This window comes from Salvelinus alpinus, chromosome 27 (genome assembly GCF_045679555.1).
Source record: "Salvelinus alpinus chromosome 27, SLU_Salpinus.1, whole genome shotgun sequence".
NCBI classification, from domain to species: Eukaryota; Metazoa; Chordata; class Actinopteri; order Salmoniformes; family Salmonidae; genus Salvelinus; species Salvelinus alpinus.
In genome coordinates, this window is record NC_092112.1 from 40,589,559 (window position 1) to 40,606,677 (window position 17,119).

The 17,119-nt window shown below is 44.6% G+C and overlaps 1 protein-coding gene across 1 annotated transcript in view; it reads right to left on the reverse strand.

Annotated features, from left to right (window-relative positions):
- The window catches only part of vsnl1a (visinin-like 1a), a 63,212-nt gene extending 49,232 nt beyond the window's left edge, over positions 1-13,980 (reverse strand). Inside the window, exon 1 of the mRNA XM_071370662.1 lies at positions 13,635-13,980. The gene's annotated coding sequence lies outside the window, so the exon portion shown is untranslated. The remainder of the gene's footprint in view (positions 1-13,634) is intronic.
- Positions 13,981-17,119: the final 3,139 nt, after the last annotated feature.

Genomic DNA, 17,119 nt, shown 5'->3' on the forward strand with positions numbered 1-17,119 from the left:
GCAAACAACAATGCAATCCATCACTTCTGCTCTGCCTAAGTACCTAAAATCACTCAACAACACACATGCACCAGGTCAGACCACTGGAGATTGGAGCAAATTAGTCTGTATCCAACAGCAATCCCTTGAGATTATCAGGCTGAGTGAACCCGAGTCGCTCGTTTTAATGTGATGCCATATTTGTGACTTGGTTCATATTTTTGCTGTGTCTAATTTCCCCATCGGCCCACGCTGCTTAGCCTTAGCCCTATCTCCACAGCCTGCAGCTGTTTGCACCTCAGTCTCTGTATCAGCCCAGCTCACACTGCCTGACACACACACACACACACAGCGCATCACACTGATTCTAATTCAGCCAGATTAGTTAATTAAGCACCATGTACTTAGCATAATTAGCAAATACATTTTAAAGTAAAACATCTGAGTCTCAGCATCAGGGTTGGGCTCAATTAGAATTGAAGGCAATCAATTCAGGAAAGTAATTTGAATTGATAATTCTGAAATCTTTAACTTTTGAAATAAATAGCTTCTACTTTTCAGTTTATGGAAAAGTCATTGAAAATAAATGTCATTTTTTCGATTATTGTAGTGAAATTTTTGTTTACTTCCTGAATTGACTGCCTTCAATTTGAACATAAGCCCAACCCTGCTCAGCATCACTCTGTTAGCGTGGAAGTGCCCAGATGTTATTGTTGTGTAATGGTTGTGTAATTCTTAGCGCGCTAGATTAATGGAAAATGGGGAAAGTACTCAATGTCGCAATTGCATAAAACAATGAGAAATTATAGGATACCATCGGAAAGGCCATATCAATTAATTAATTTCCTCCTGTAGCAAACAAAGAGCAGCACTTTAAAGGATAAATTATATTATTTCTGATTGAATTATCACAGATATGACAAAGAGTATTCTCTAGAAGATAACAAATTGCAAATTATGATTTGATTACATGCAGTATTTTAACATTGCCTCTGCTGAGGGGTTAAACAACCACATAAAAAGTGATTATTCATCCAACACCAACCGAATACTAATAACACAAGGAATTCAGAACTAAAAAAAATCATTATTTCATTTCATGGCTTAGAGGTGAAACCGAATGCATGACAAGTGGGACTCACAATCAAATTGGCGTGCCAAAAAACAATTAATAGGGATTGTGAGCTAGCCACAGAACAGAACTGAATAACAATGGCAAGACATCACCAATAGAATACCTAACCTAGAGCAAGGCAAGGCCTCAGATTGCCTGATAAATTAACTGGATGTAAGCCTCTCTGATCTATGGAGTGAAGTGGATAGATGCTCTCTGTCCTTAGTGATTACCACAGTTTAGAATGGCCTATTCCCCTGAGACAGAGTGTACTGTACACTCACCATCATCTGCGCCTTAGCTCGCACTGCAGGCTAGGGCAAAACAACCCTGATGTCAAGTCTCAAATCCTTTCATTGTACTGAGGTAGCAGCATGAGCCAACAAAGTCTCCTTCTTGACACAGAGTGTTTCTTGATATCTCAGAATGAGACAGCTGTTGATGTACAGTGCCTTCGGAAAGTACTCAGTCCCCTTCACTTTTTCCACATTTTGTTACGCTAAAGCTTTATTCGAAAAAATTTGAAAATCTCATAAATCTACACACAATACCCCATAATGACAAAGCAAAGCATGTTTGTAGAAATTTGTGCTAAATTAAAATTTAAAAAACAAATGAAATATCACATTTACATAAGTATTCAGACTCTTTACTCAGTACTTTGTAGAAGCACCTTTGGAAACGATTAAAGCATCTTCTTGGGTATGATGCTACTGTCACGGCCGTTGAAAGAACTTGACCAAAGCGCAGCGTGGTGAGCGTACATATTCCCTTTTATTAGGTGATGACGCCGACAAAACAATAAACAATACCAAACAACCGTGAAGCTAAAGGCTAAGTGCCACAAACAAAGTTAGCTTACCACCTAGACAGGTGGGAAAAAAGGCTACCTAAGTATGGTTCTCAATCAGAGACAACGATAGACAGCTGTCCCTGATTGAGAACCCTACCTGGCCAAAACATAGAAATTCAAATAATAGAACATAGAATACCCACCCCAAATCACACCCTGACCAAACCAAATAGAGACATAAAAAGGATCTCTAAGGTCAGGGCGTGACAGTACCCCCCCCCCCCCCCCAAAGGTGCGGACTCCGGCCACAAAACATGAACCTATAGGGGAGGGTCTGGGTGGGCATCTATCCGCAGTGGCGGCTCAGGTGCGGGACGCAGACCCCGCTCCACCACTGGCTCACCCCACTTTGGTGGCACCTCTGGTGCGGGGACCCTTGTCGCCGACCCCGGACTGAGGACCCTCGTAGTGGGCCCTGGACTGGGCACCCTCGTTGCGGGCCCCGGACTGGGCACCCTCGTTGCGGGCCCCGGACTGGGCACCGTCGCTGGGGGCCCCGGACTGGGTACCGTCGCTGGGGGCTCCGGACTGGAGACCCTCGCTGGAGGCTCCGGACTGGGGACCATCGCTGGAGGCTTCGTGCCATTACTCCTCACAGGAGGCTTCGTGCCATGGATCATCACTGGAGGCTTCTTGCCATGGATCATCACTGGAGGCTTCTTGCCATGGATCATCACTGGAGGCTTCGTGCCATGGATCATCACTGGAGGCTTCGTGCCATGGATCATCACTGGAGTGAGGAGACGTATGGGCAGTCTGGTACGTGGAGCTGCCACAGGGCTCACCAGGCTGGAGATACATACAGGAGGCCCTGTCCTTGGCAGAGGCACCGGATACACTGGGCCGTGGAGGCGCACTGGAGGTCTCGAGCTTGGAGCCTGCACAACCCGTCCTGGCTGGGTGGTTATCTCACCCTGCAAATGCGGGGCGCTGGCACAGGACGCACTGGGCTGTGCAGACGTACCGGAGACACAGTGTGCAGAGCCGGCGCAGGATATACTGGGCCGAGGAGGCGCACTGGAGGTCTAGAGAGCAGGGCTGGCACAACCCCTCCTGGCTGGATGCACACCCTAGCCCGGCAGATGCGGGGAGCTGGAATGTAGCGCACAGGGCTGAGAACGCGTACTGGAGACACCGTGCGCTCCACCGCATAACACGGTGCCTGACCAGTACGGTGCTCGCCACGGTAAGCACGGGGAGTTGGCTCAGGTCTCCAACCTGGCTCAGCCAAACTCCACGTGTGCCTCCCCAAATCTCAGGCTTCCTTGCTAGCTGTGTTCCCTCGTAACGATGCCGCTCTGCTTTTGCTGCCTCCAGTTCCTCCCGTGGACGGCGATACTCCCCAGTCTGCCTCCAGGGTCCCTTACCGTCCAGTATCTCCTCCCATGTCCATTTCTCCAGATAGCGCTGCTCCCCCTTACCACGCTGCTTGGTCCCTTGGTGGTGGGAAGTTCTGTCACGGCCGTTGAAAGAACTTGACCAAAGCGCAGCGTGGTGAGCGTACATATTCCCTTTTATTAGGCGATGACGCCGACAAAACAATAAACAATACCAAACAACCGTGAAGCTAAAGGCTAAGTGCCACAAACAAAGTTAACTTACCACCTAGACAGGTGGGAAAAAGGGCTACCTAAGTATGGTTCTCAATCAGAGACAACGATAGACAGCTGTCCCTGATTGAGAACCCTACCTGGCCAAAACATAGAAATTCAAATAATAGAACATAGAATACCCACCCCAAATCACACCCTGATGGATGGATGGGGCTGTATTGTCGAAGCAAGCAGTACGTTCTGACACAAATTTAAGGGAGACCCCAATGAAGTAGACCCCAAAACAACAGCAGCAGCAGCAGCAGCACCAGACCGATCTGTCCCATTGGAGCAATGATGAGCATACATCGTCCACTACCGGGCTACTACCCATCCACTCTGAGAGGTGTGACACTTTAAAAGCTCCTCCATTCACACCCTGCGAGCACAGCAAGTCTGATAATGGGTACATTCTTTGCAATGCTCTCAAACACAGCACCGTTGCCAAGAGCCGTAGGCGGCGAACTAGGCTATCCGCTGATGATGAAACTGTACATATTTCTGAAGTACAAGTTCAGTTCAGATTATCAGCATCAGCTATTCACAGTGAGCGACTAGATGTGACATGCAGGGATGTAGTGCTGCCGTAGCACGGGGGAGCGGCGCTCCCTCACCCTTTTCAATTTGAGAATACATGGCAGTGGCGGTCGGTGAAGTTTAAGATGAGGGAGGGCGATTCTTTTTTTGATGAGCATTGCTAGGGTTGTGGCGGTCATGACATTTTGTCAGCCGGTGATTGTCAAGCAAATAACTGCCGGTCTCACAGTAATTGACCGTTAATTAACATTTAGCATCTACTGGCTTCCACGCATAGCCTACAAGCCACTGATGCAGACCTTTGGAACATCTACATCTTTAAAAGTCTAATAAATTCATGTAATATAGCCTACACCATCACAATAAATCCATTATTTCTTTTAGACACGTCTAAAGAAACATGATATAAAGAAAATGTAGTCTACTTCAGAAGAACAGAATAGCATACTCTGCGTTGTCCATATTTTAGGCCCTGATCTGGCTATACCATAACATATGAATGTGGGATACACTAGTTCATTTAGCAGACAATGTTTGCTTAGAATACCGTGGCATTATTTTATAGTATGAAGAATGCAATAGCTGAATAAAATAGAAAGGATATTTTCTCCAAATGATTTGAGGGAGTGAGCAAATGCGGCTATTCTGTGTTGAACGGTTAAGAAACAAGTACTCCTATTTGCTTAATTTAGAGTTATTTATGTAACTTCAGTTGTTATACAAACGTTGGGCTTCATGTTTTGATTTTTAATACATTCTAAGGCTGAGTGATGCGACTCTAATGAGCTCTGAAGTCGCATGAAAGGCATGAGCTCTGTTTGGTTTTTTTGAGCAGGCTGTACACACTTCATTAGTCTCTCATTCACAATTTGACAAGCACTTGATAATGCCTTGAATTTCCCAGCGGCATCCCCTTTGTGTGGCCCTATAAAAAAATCTATGCCTTTTGCGGCCTGGCCGTTGTGCCCTTGGGCTGAATATAATCATCATAGTTCCCTTCTCTCAGCTACATGCTCCAAAGCACTTCTCACTCACATGGCACTTGGTCACCTGATCCAGTCATTCTCACAGGCTACAGGTGAAGACAGACACATCGGGACACAACTGCGCGCGTCCTTATCCAATTCCGAGGTGCATATTGAAGATATTGGAAGAACTGTCCACATTTACTTTTCGTCAGCCAACAAGATGAGTATGTCTAACGAACAGCAAAAGCACTAGCCTGTGTCAATGTACTATCCCCCAGAGTACAAATGTTGACCTATTCTACTCTGCAAGAAATAAATATTCCAAACATAGTCTGGGACAGTTGTGGGATGCGGTAGATCCCAAATTAATCCAACCACTAGCATCAAAAAAATGTTTTTAAGTAATGTGGCAGACGCAACAGATCAGAACGTTTAGCTTAAAATGTTGATAAACTATTAGGCTATTTCTTCACATTATAAGCGCAGCAATGCGCACACGGCAGTAGGCTACAAGCGCGAATGTTCAATTAGCAGGAAAACACCATTCTCAAAAGTGACTGCAAATGTGATTATACATGTATTGCTTTTATTATAAAGGTGCAGTTATGTTGAAAATTATATTCCACAAATTTGAAACTCAAGCGCTGTACATGTATGCCAGTTAGGCTCTACACCTGCTGTAATGTGGATTAATGTGCTTAATTGTAAGTTATTAAGTTAAGTTATTTGGCCACTTTAGTTGTGATACAAACCTTATCAAAACATATAGGCCTATGGGCTAGGCTACATTAGGTGTGCGACTATAATTTGAAAAAGTCGCAAAAAAAGCTTGCTCTGTTTCTTTCCTTAAGCTGGGAATCATTCAGAAGTGATAATATATCATTCACAAGTGATACACAAGTGATCAGACACACCCATCAGACTATTCCTGATTTAATCTTGTCTTTACATATACTAAATATTACATGTGAAATTTGTTTGGATTTAGAATGGACCATTATCATGCACCTGTCTCAAAACAGGGGCAGGGGGGAAAATACATGTCATCTATGCACTTAAATGGCGAATGGAGGACGCTATTCCCGTGGTTCCTTTTCATGCTAGCCAGGGAGGCTATACACCTGTTGTAAAGAGAAGCAATGTGCTTAAACTTAGGAAAGTTGAGAAATAAATATAGTTGGCCTAGCCTATAGAAAGCTGATGAGAACCTCCTCTTTTTAATAGAGGCCATCACTCTGTTTTCTTACACAATTGCATAGCCTATAGCAATGTTGTGCAACATGAGCTCATGGGCTCTCATGAAGTGTTTGATTTGATTTTTGATTGTATTTATATTGATGGCAGAGTGATTAGAGGGACAATAGAGCCCTGAGTACCAGGCAGTTATCAAGTTTGGTAGGCTACTAATGACCATCAGCAGCATCAGAACTTGGACAAACCTAATTACCGTGACTAAACGGTCATGTGGAATTTGACTGCCGTTTCTATTACAACATATTGAATGACTGTCATTCATATTTCATTCACATTCAATACCGCCTTTTACACGCTTGCCTGCATCTAGCTGATCTAGGGTGTAACATAGATCCCTCTCTGTTTGAGCTTGGTGTTTGAGTAGGCTAAACTAGTTAGCGGCATTGGCTAGCTAAGTAAGTGAAAATATCTTTATTTTTTATATAGCTAGCTCTCTCTCGCTTCTCCTTCATTTTTTAAGAAAATGTATTTGTTCAAAACTGTTCAACTATTGTCTTTCTCTCTCTTTGAGTCAACTACTCACCACATTTTATGCACTGCAGTGCTAGCTAGCTGTACCTTATGCTTTCAGTACTCGATTAATTAGTTGTTCCTTTGAACAACATGTCAGTTCATGTTGCAAGCACTTTGATAGGTTGGAGGACGTCCTCCGGAAGTTGTCATAATTACAGTGTAAGTCTATGGAAGGGGGTGAGAACCACGAGCCTCCTAGGTTTGTATTGAAGTCAATGTATCCAGTGGAGGACAGAAACTAGCTGACCTCCAGCTTTACCATGGTGTCACCCTACAGAGTGCTGTTGAGGCTACCTTAGACCTTCATTGCATAACAGTGTGTTTTAATCAATTATTTGGTGAAATGTGAATATATTTAGTATAGTTTTATCTAAATAGTTTTCACTATTTATTTGTATGAAATTCTCTGAGGAGGATGGTCCTCCCCTTCCTCCTCTGGGGAGCCTCTGCTGATACACCCAGTCACTACAAAGATACAGATAGCCTTCCTAACTCAGTTGCCGGAGAGGAAAGAAACTGCTCAGGGATTTCACCATGAGGCCAAAGTAATACTGCAAAAAATATGGAAAAAAAATGTACCTTAAGTTCTGAATAAAAATCCTTATCTTTGTGGAAAATCCAACACAACACATCACTGAGTACCATTCTACATATTTTTAAGCATGTTATGGGTATGCTTGTCATTGGCAAGGACTAGGAAGTTTTTTAGGATAAGAAAAAACAGAATAGAGCTAAGCACAGGCAAAATCCTAGAGGAAAACCTGGTTCAGTCTGCTTTCCAAAAGACACTGGGAGAGAAATTCACCTTTCAGCAGAACAATAACCTAAAACACAAGGCCATATACACACTTGAGTTGCTAACCAAGACGACATTGAATGTTCATGAGAGGCCTAGTTACAGTTTTGACTTAAATCCGCTTGAAGATCTATGGCAAGACTTGAAAAATGGCTGTCTAGCAATGATCAGCAACAAACTTGACAGAGCATGACAAATTTAAAAAAGAAAAATTTGCAAATATTGTACAATCCATGTGTGCAGCCAAAGACAGAAAACTCTACCAGAGATTGCTAAAACGTCTTTCCTCAAAACATTTTGTGATGGACTTGGGGCTCATGTACACACACTTGAACTCGCTCTCCTGCCCCGGTGCTTATTGCGTATGCAGACAAACTGATCCACCGCATGAACCTCATCATCACTCCAACGAGATCTAGGATCCAAATTCACAGTGTGTCTGCCTTGATGTTCATAAATCACTTGGTTAGGGTGCTGTCCTTTCAGCACCACGATTCGAAGTGCGCTCAAATTTCTTAAAATAACCCTCATCAAGATCTGCTGCCTACACCTAATAGTCATACTCATCACTTATTATTATCATTATTACAAATACAAGATTATCACTTCTCACAATGGTGCTTGTTTAGTAAAGTTAGATCAAAGCTGAATCAATGTCTTGCAAGAACACATAATGATTAATTTGTATTTTACATAACAGAACCAAATAATAGCATATAGTACATAGCATAGTAGGCCTATAATATGTTACACCAAAAACACCTCCTCAGCAGGGCCGACCCATGCTGTTCTGCCGTCCTAGTTGGTTCTGAATGAAAGTTGAAAATAAGTCATTTATAAACCTCTATGTTTGGACCAAATCAAGGCTGGTCCAGACCGGACAAAATCTGAACCAAACATAGAAGTCTATGATTGGTTCAAATTTGGTCCGGATCGGACCAAAAATCAATGTCCGTGGACGTTGAAATCAAGGCCTGTGTCACGTTCCTGACCTGTTTTCTGTTAGTTTTGTATGTGTTTGTTGGTCAGGACGTGAGTTTGGGTGGGCAGTCTATGTTTTCTGTTTCTATGTTGGTTAATGGGTACCTAATATGGTTCTCAATTAGAGGCAGGTGGTTTTCATCTCCTCTGATTGAGAATCATATTAAGGTAGGTAGTTTCACAGTGTTTGTTTGTGGGTGGTTGTCTCCTGTATCGCGTGTCTGTATTCGTTACCACACGGGACTGTTTCGTTTGTCGTTCATGTTTTTGTAGTCTGTTAAAGTGTTTGTGTTTCGTCTTACTTTATTAAAACTCATGTCATCATACCTCGCTGCACATTGGTCTTCTGATCCCTCTCTCCTCTCCTCGTCCGAGGAGGAGGAAGAGCTACAGAACCACCCACCAATCCAGAACCAAGCAGCGCAAGTTTGAGCAGCGGCCAAGAAATCAGGACTCATGGACTTGGGAGGAAGTATTGGAGGGAAAAGGACACTGGGCTCACATTGGGGAATATCGCCGCGCTCGTGAGGAGATGGAGGCAGCGAGAGCCCAAGAGCGGTGGTATGAGGAGGCAGCAAGGAGAAGTGGCTGGAAGCCCGAGAAGAGACCCCAAAAATTTCTTGGGGGGGGCTAAGAGGTAGTGGGCCAAGGGCAGGTAGGAGACCTGCGCCCACTTCCCAGGCTTACCGTGGAGAGCGGGAGTACGGGCAGACACCGTGTTACGCAGTAGAGCGCACGGTGTCTCCTGTACGTGTGCATAGCCCGGTGCGGGTTATTCCACCTCCTCGCACTGGTAGGGCTAGATTGGGCATTGAGCCAGGTGTCATGAGGCCGGCTCAACGCGTCTGGTCTCCAGTGCGTCTCCTCGGGCCGGCTTACATGGCACCAGCCTTACGCATGGTGTCCCCGGTTCGCCTACATAGCCCGGTGCGGGTTATTCCACCTCCCCGCACTGGGCGGGCGACGGGGAGCATTCAACCAGGTAAGGTTGGGCAGGCTCAATGCTCAAGGGAGCCAGTACGCCTGCACGGTCCGGTATTTCCGGCGCTACCTCCCCGCCCCAGCCCAGTACCACCAGTGCCTACACCACGCACCAGGCTTCCAGTGCGTCTTCAGAGCCCTGTTCCTCCTCCACGCACTCTTCCTATGGTGCGTGTCTCCAGCCCAGTGCCTCCAGTTCCGGCACCACGCACTAAGCCACCTGTGCGTCTCCAGAATCCTGTACACACTGTTCCTTCTCCCCGCACTCGCCCTGAGGTGCGTGCCCTTAGCCCGGTACCACCAGTGCCGGTACCACGCACCAGGCCTATAGTGAGCTTTGAGAGGTCAGTGTGCCCTGTCCCTGCTCCCCGCACTAGCCTGAAAGTGCGTGTCCTTAGCCCGGTGCCTCCAGTTCCGGCACCACGCACCAGGTCTACAGTGCGCCTTATCCGGCCAGAGCCATCCGTCTCCCCAGCGCCATCTGAGCCATCCGTCTCCCCAGCGCCATCTGAGCCATCCGTCTCCATAGCGCCATCTGAGCCATCCGTCTCCACAGCGCCATCTGAGCCATCCGTCTCCATAGCGCCATCTGAGCCATCCGTCTCCCCAGCGCCATCTGAGCCATCCGTCTCCCCAGCGCCATCTGAGCCATCCATCTGCCCAGTGCCGTCTGAGCCATCCGTCTGTCCCGAGCCATTAGAGCCGCCCGTCTGTCCCGAGCCGTCAGAGCCGTTCGTCAGTCAGGAGCCGCTAAAGCCGTTCGTCAGTCAGGATCTGCCAGAGCCGCCAACCAGACAGGATCTGCCAGAGCAGCCAACCAGACAGGATCTGCCAGAGCCGCCAACCAGACAGGATCTGCCAGAGCCGCCAACCAGACAGGATCTGCCAGAGCCGCCAACCAGACAGGATCTGCCAGAGCCGCCAACCAGACAGGATCTGCCAGAGCCGCCAACCAGACAGGATCTGCCAGAGCCGCCAGCCAGACAGGATCTGCCAGAGCCGTTAGTGAGCCATGAGCAGCCAGAGCCGTTAGTGAGCCATGAGCAGCCAGAGCCGTCAGCGAGCCATGAGCAGCCAGAGCCGTCAGCGAGCCATGAGCGTCTAGAGCCGTCAGCCTGCCATGAGCGTCCAGAGCCGTCAGCCTGCCATGAGCGTCCAGAGCCGTCAGCCTGCCATGAGCGTCCAGAGCCGTCAGCCTGCCATGAGCGTCCGGAGCCGTCATTCATCCAGAACTGCCTCTCAGTCCAGAGCTGTCTCTCTGTCCGGAGCTGCCCTTCAGTCCGGAGTTGCCCCTCTATCCTGAGCTACCTCTCTATCCTGAGCTACCTCTCTATCCTGAGCTATCTCTCTGTACTGAGCTACCTCTCTGTCCTGAGCTACCTTGTCCCGGAGCTGTCCTTTATCTTGGTGTTGCCCCTTAAATTAGGTGGGGGAAATAAGAGGGTGGTCATTCTAAGGGGGAGACGTAAGCTGGGATTGACTATGGTGGGGTGGGGACCTCGCCCTGAGCCTGAGCCACCACCGTGGTCAGATGCCCACCCAGACCCTCCCCTAGACTTTTGGTGGTGCGTTCGGAGTACGCACCTTGAGGGGGGGGGTTATGTCACGTTCCTGACCTGTTTTCTGTTAGTTTTGTATGTGTTTGTTGGTCAGGACGTGAGTTTGGGTGGGCAGTCTATGTTTTCTGTTTCTATGTTGGTTAATGGGTACCTAATATGGTTCTCAATTAGAGGCAGGTGGTTTTCATCTCCTCTGATTGAGAATCATATTAAGGTAGGTAGTTTCACAGTGTTTGTTTCTGGGTGGTTGTCTCCTGTGTCTGTGTCTATGTTTGCACCATACGGGACTGTTTCGTTCGTTCGTCGTTTTGTTTGTAGTAAGTACTTGTTCGTTCGTTCTTCGTGTTTCATGTAAGTTCGTGGTCCAAGTCTGTCTACATTCGGTTTGTTATTTTGTTTAGTTGTCAAGTATAGTTCGTTTTGTCTTGTTCAATAAATTCATTATGTCTTATTCCAACGCTGCATTTTGGTTCAATCCATGCTCCTCCTCTTCGGATGAAGAGGAGGAGGAACGCCGTTACAGCCTGTCTGGACCGCACCAAATCTGAACCAAACATGACATACAGTTACAGTCAAAGGTTTGGACACACCTACTCATTGAAGGGTTTTTTATTTATTTGTACTGTTTTCTACATTGTAGAATAATGTAGAAGTCATCAACACTATGAAATAACACCTAAAGGCAAAGGGCTGCTACTTTGAAGAATATAAAATATATTTTGAAATACTGTATAAATCTAAAATACACTTTTTTGGTTCCGTCATTATTCCATATACTGTATGTTATTTAATAGTTTTGATGTCTTCACTATTATTCTACAATGTAGAAAATAGCAAAAAAAATAAAGAAAAACCCTTGAATGAGTAGGTGTGTCCAAACTTTTGACTGGTACTGTATATGATTGGTTCAGAGATGGTCCGAACCAGACCAAATACCAATGTCAGTGGATGTGGAAACCGAGGTTCAGTCTGTACTGCACCAAAAAATGAAGTCCAAAAGGCGTTGCCGTCAGTCCGAGCTTACAGAGGTGTAGCCTACGGTGTTGCCTGAAATTTGACCTAACCTCGCTTAGGGCCACCAAAAGGCTAGAGGCGGCCGCTGGAGGGAGGAGAAAATACGTTTCAAACTGAACTTTCCAACCTGGAAGGAATCTAACAAACGTATTAGCCAATGCTTTAACTTCATCGTGACATGTTCCAGTTTATCAAATAATTCCCTGAAATCATTGACTGAATCTACTGCTGTAGATTTAGTCGTGTTATTACAAAAGACCCAGATAGACCTCATGTGGCAGAGTTGCACTATCTGCAGGTCACTGCAGAGAGAGAAGCATGTTGACTTATTAAAACCTATTGTCAGTACACTGGGGCAGTACCGAATTGCATATAGTACGTTTCTAAGGATCTGGGGCAGCCTATTAGTAAAGAATAGTCATTGGCTGATTCTCTTACAGTATATGAACGAGCAGACCTCTCTCTGTACATTGGCCAGGCACATTATGTAACAGCATGTCCCTTTTCCATAATTTTCCAATAGGGAATGACCTTGAGTTAAAACCCAGGACAATATCAATAGCCATATATACATGAATAAATGCTTAGTAGCTGTACTATAGGCCTACATAAAATCACTATCTATGACATGTGTCACATGCACTGCAGGTCTTGCAATCATGACCTCTTAGCACCACCACAAACAAGAGCGTGGCTTCAAGAAAATATATCCGTTTCAGATGTTTAAACAACATAATATGATATAAACACATTGTACAAAAAAATATCTCAATTTTAAAAAACGGTTTTCATTGTTTTGGATTGTTTCTATCGTTATTTCACCACACATGCTTTGTCTCTAAACTATTATCATCGGCCAAATGGTTCCCTGCGTGCAGCCCAGCAAGCGCAAGCGCATACCGACCTGCCAGTCGCAGGGCAGCATCTCCTCAACACATCAGAACCACAGTGGAGGAAAGCTGAGAGGAAAATGCCATATTACAGCTGCATTTAAAAATGTAATATATTGCATTTGAGAAATGAATGAAAAGTACACCACACACACCTTTTACTGGATACTATTGACATGTAGCCTTTTTCTTGTTGGACTCCTGATACTTTTGTTTTTGAAATATCCACCAGTGGACTAAGCTAACCCACTCCCTCCCCATACAGTATCAGGCTATTTGTTTGGGTCACAAAGTGCCCTAACTGACGTAATTGTTTTCTATAGCCTAAATGACAAAATTAGGATTTGTAGTCGTACTGATGATCCATTATGATTTAGCATCTTCAGAAGATGGGGCATGCTTCCCCAATGTTAATGCTGCAAAGGTCTTTATTTATTTCCAACTTTTTTAAAGACAACTAACCTAACTGTTAAATACATTATACTGCATACTATGCAGTTGTATCTAGCAATGAATGACGTATCTATACAAATCATAATGGAATAGAGGAAGGGTTTCCCTAATGCATTTGACTATTATCCACAATAAAGAAAACATATTTACCTTGAAAGAGTGCGAAGTTAATGGGGCTTTGCGCTCTTCTTCAGAGTGGGTTATGTGCGGACAGAGACGCTATCAGTCAAACGTTTACTTTTCTGTCGACCCCTGTGGCAAGGTTTTCTTGGGAAGAAATGAGCCTAGTCGAAATTCACTGATGCAGTTCCGAGGATGCTACAAGCCAGCAGGACCGTCTACACACACTAATACACTCGCTGAGGATACAATGAAGTGCAGCGTCAGAGCGTGTGCATCACGACTCTCTCTCTCTCTCTCTCTCTCTCTCTCTCTCTCTCTCTCTCTCTCTCTCTCTCTCTCTCTCTCTCTCTCTCTCTGTCTCGTCTGTCTGTCTGTCTGTCTGTCTGTCTGTCTGTCTGTCTGTCTGTCTGTCTGTCTGTCTGTCTGTCTGTCTGTCTGTCTGTCTGTCTGTCTGTCTGTCTGTCTGTCTGTCTGTCTGTCTGTCTGTCTCTGTCTGTCTCCCTCACACAGAGTGGTTGATGCATGCAAAAGACTACTGTTTTGGTGGGGTGCTTTTTGAGTTTGCGCAAGATGAGGAAAGAAACAAGCCTTCTGCTGCACCTATGTTATGCAGAACTATGAAGTAGAATGAGCAAGTGGATTTTGATGTGGATTAAATGTGCAGTCTCACGAGGGTCATTGTCAACAGATATAGGCTATGCTGTGAAAATAAAATGCCTACGGCATGCAATCAATCTGCTAACATATAGTGATTATATATCTGCCAGCAATTGCTATCCAACCAGTCCTACTTTCAACAGAAACAACAGCAATTGATTTGAAAGGGAAAGTGGGATACCTAGTCAGTTGTACAACTGAATGCCTTCAACTGAAATGTGTCTTCTGCATTTAACCTAACTCCTCTGAATCAGAGAGGTGCAGGAAGCTGCCTTAATCGACATCCACGTCTTCGGCGCCTGGGGAACAGTGGGTTAACTGCCTTGCTCAGGGGCAGAACGACAGATTTTTACCTTGGAACAAGTGATGATGTAACTAAGCATTTCTTTATGCTTTTCTTTTTTAAAGGCTACCAACATTTGGGCTGCTTATCTATCCTATTCTCATAGCATATCTGGTGTAACCAAGGGCCTAGTTTCACTCACCGTTGCTTGAATGAGGAAAATGTAGCCAGATTGGAGAAGTGATAGAAAATGCAAATGTTTGTGATAGAGAAGGAAACGCCCAAGTTAACAAGGAGGACTTCATGCATAATGACAGCTCTGCCACAGCTGAGACAGTAGTTGAATATGTAGATGGCAGCAGCATCAGCACTACACAAACAGTGTTCAGTAACTATTTGTAGGCCTATTTGGTGAAGCTAGCTGAAGTTAGCTTGCTAGGCTAGCTAGTACTTTCTCAATGTTGTCTGAGAAGCCAAGTGACCTTGCTAGCGAATCTGTCTAAAACGGCTCATAAATGTGGCACCATCCCAGCTAACAACAAACATTCCCACAATTTTTGAGAACACTCCCTTAAGAGGTTTAATAGGAATGTTCCCGTGATGTGCAAGAAATGTTTCCAAGAGACCATTTCCTTAATAGAACTTACCCAGAACATGGTAACCATGTTCCCAGAACTAACGATATTATTGTCCTAGACACGTTTCATGGGAACGTTGCAAGAACATTAATGTGTCCAGTTTTCTGTGGCTTAGGAGAATATTCCAGCAACATCCCACCAAACATACACAGAACAATTTATGTTACTATCAATGTTCCTGAACAGATTTCACTCGGTTTCCCAAACTAAACACTGGGTAGCTGCAGGAATAAGGTTGGAGAGCCCATGGCATACAGAGTTTGGGTGGAACATCACCTGTCGGGCAGCGACAGTGTTTTATGAGAGAAGTGAAATAAGTGTTGTTATATTTATTTCTCAGCTGCTCATAAACCCGACGTAGCCTACAATAGAAGTTCAATGTCTTACCTGTGTTGAAATGTTTTCCAAACACATAGCTTTGTCTAGCCTACTTGGGCACCGCGTCCCAACATTTCCCACTCTCCCACAACAAATAGCCTGAAGCCACAGGGCTGTTCTCGCAGGCTCTAATTCCCTATGTGGGAGCATTGCGAACCATAAGTCAGGATTTTAAACCTGGCTACATGTACATTGAATAACACAGCAGCTTTTTGGCATGTTTTGTTATTTTGGTGTAACAAAAACTCTACGACGAAGTTGCCTCTTTTTTACAATGGGGGTGAATAGGAAAGAATGTTGTTTTTCCACAATTTGTGGGCGTGGTCGAGGGCAATTTATTATTATTATTACGTGAATATTGACTGGGACTATGTTCTGAGTAAGTTCTGTCTGACATCAAGGGAATGGTCTCTTGGAAACAGTCTTTGCACATCGCTGGAACATTCCTATGAAAACACTAGGTAATGACATAAAGAGACTCTTAAGGGAACGTTCTCTAAATTTGTGTGAACGTTTGTTGTTAGCTGGGTATATCTTTGGTTCTATACTATTAGCTATCTCCTAGCAACACTGGACAAAAATATATATTCTACATGCAACAATTTCAAAGATTTTACTGAGTTACAGTTCATATAAAGAAATTAGTCAATTGAAATAAATTCATTAGGCCCTAATCTATGGATTTCACATGACTGAGAATACAGATATGTATCTGTTGTCTACCGAACTTTTGGCATACTAACTATGTATATCCATACTATGAACAATAAGCATAATATATACTCAATTTACATCACAAATAGTATGGTTAGTGCGTTTAGTATGAGTATTCAAACACAGCCTATATGTATATCATCAACGATATTAAAATAAGAAGCTACAAAATATTCCCTTTGCTTTTAAATCATTAAATCAAGTGAAATGCATCTTTGATATGCCAACCACTCTTTATAGACAACATGTCTTATTCAATGTGTGTTCTCAGAATAAAAACATGGGTTGACAGTAAATCTGTCTTCGCTTTAGGTTTAGTGGATGATAAAGGAATGGATAAACACACACAAGATAGCTGTTTTCCTTTTGAGGGAGATGATGCTCCTTTGTCTCCTAAATGACCACGGACAGATTGCACAATAACAAACAAACACAGTGGCAAACCCCATTTCGACTTCGCACAACTGTTGAGTTTCCGGAGCATTGCCGGTTTCACGTCACTTCAGAATAGACCTTTTCTTCAGGACGATAAAACATATGGAGTTGAATTTGTCAAACACACAGATATGTCAAATACACATTGACAGGATTTCATTGTGAAGAAATGGGAACAAGGGAGAGTAAAGCTCTCAGAGATAATCAGGATTGTGTGTAGTCAGTCCTTACATTACAGAAGTAGACGCTCAAGGCCTACGTCAAGGGGAAGATGAGAGCAGCATCCATTTAGTCAAACAGGCACGTCTTCCTACAGCGTTCACCCTAGAGATGAAGCAGGGTGTGCGTCAGAAAAGTCTCACACTTCTGATGACACATCAACTGATACATCCTCAAGTCATGGTTTC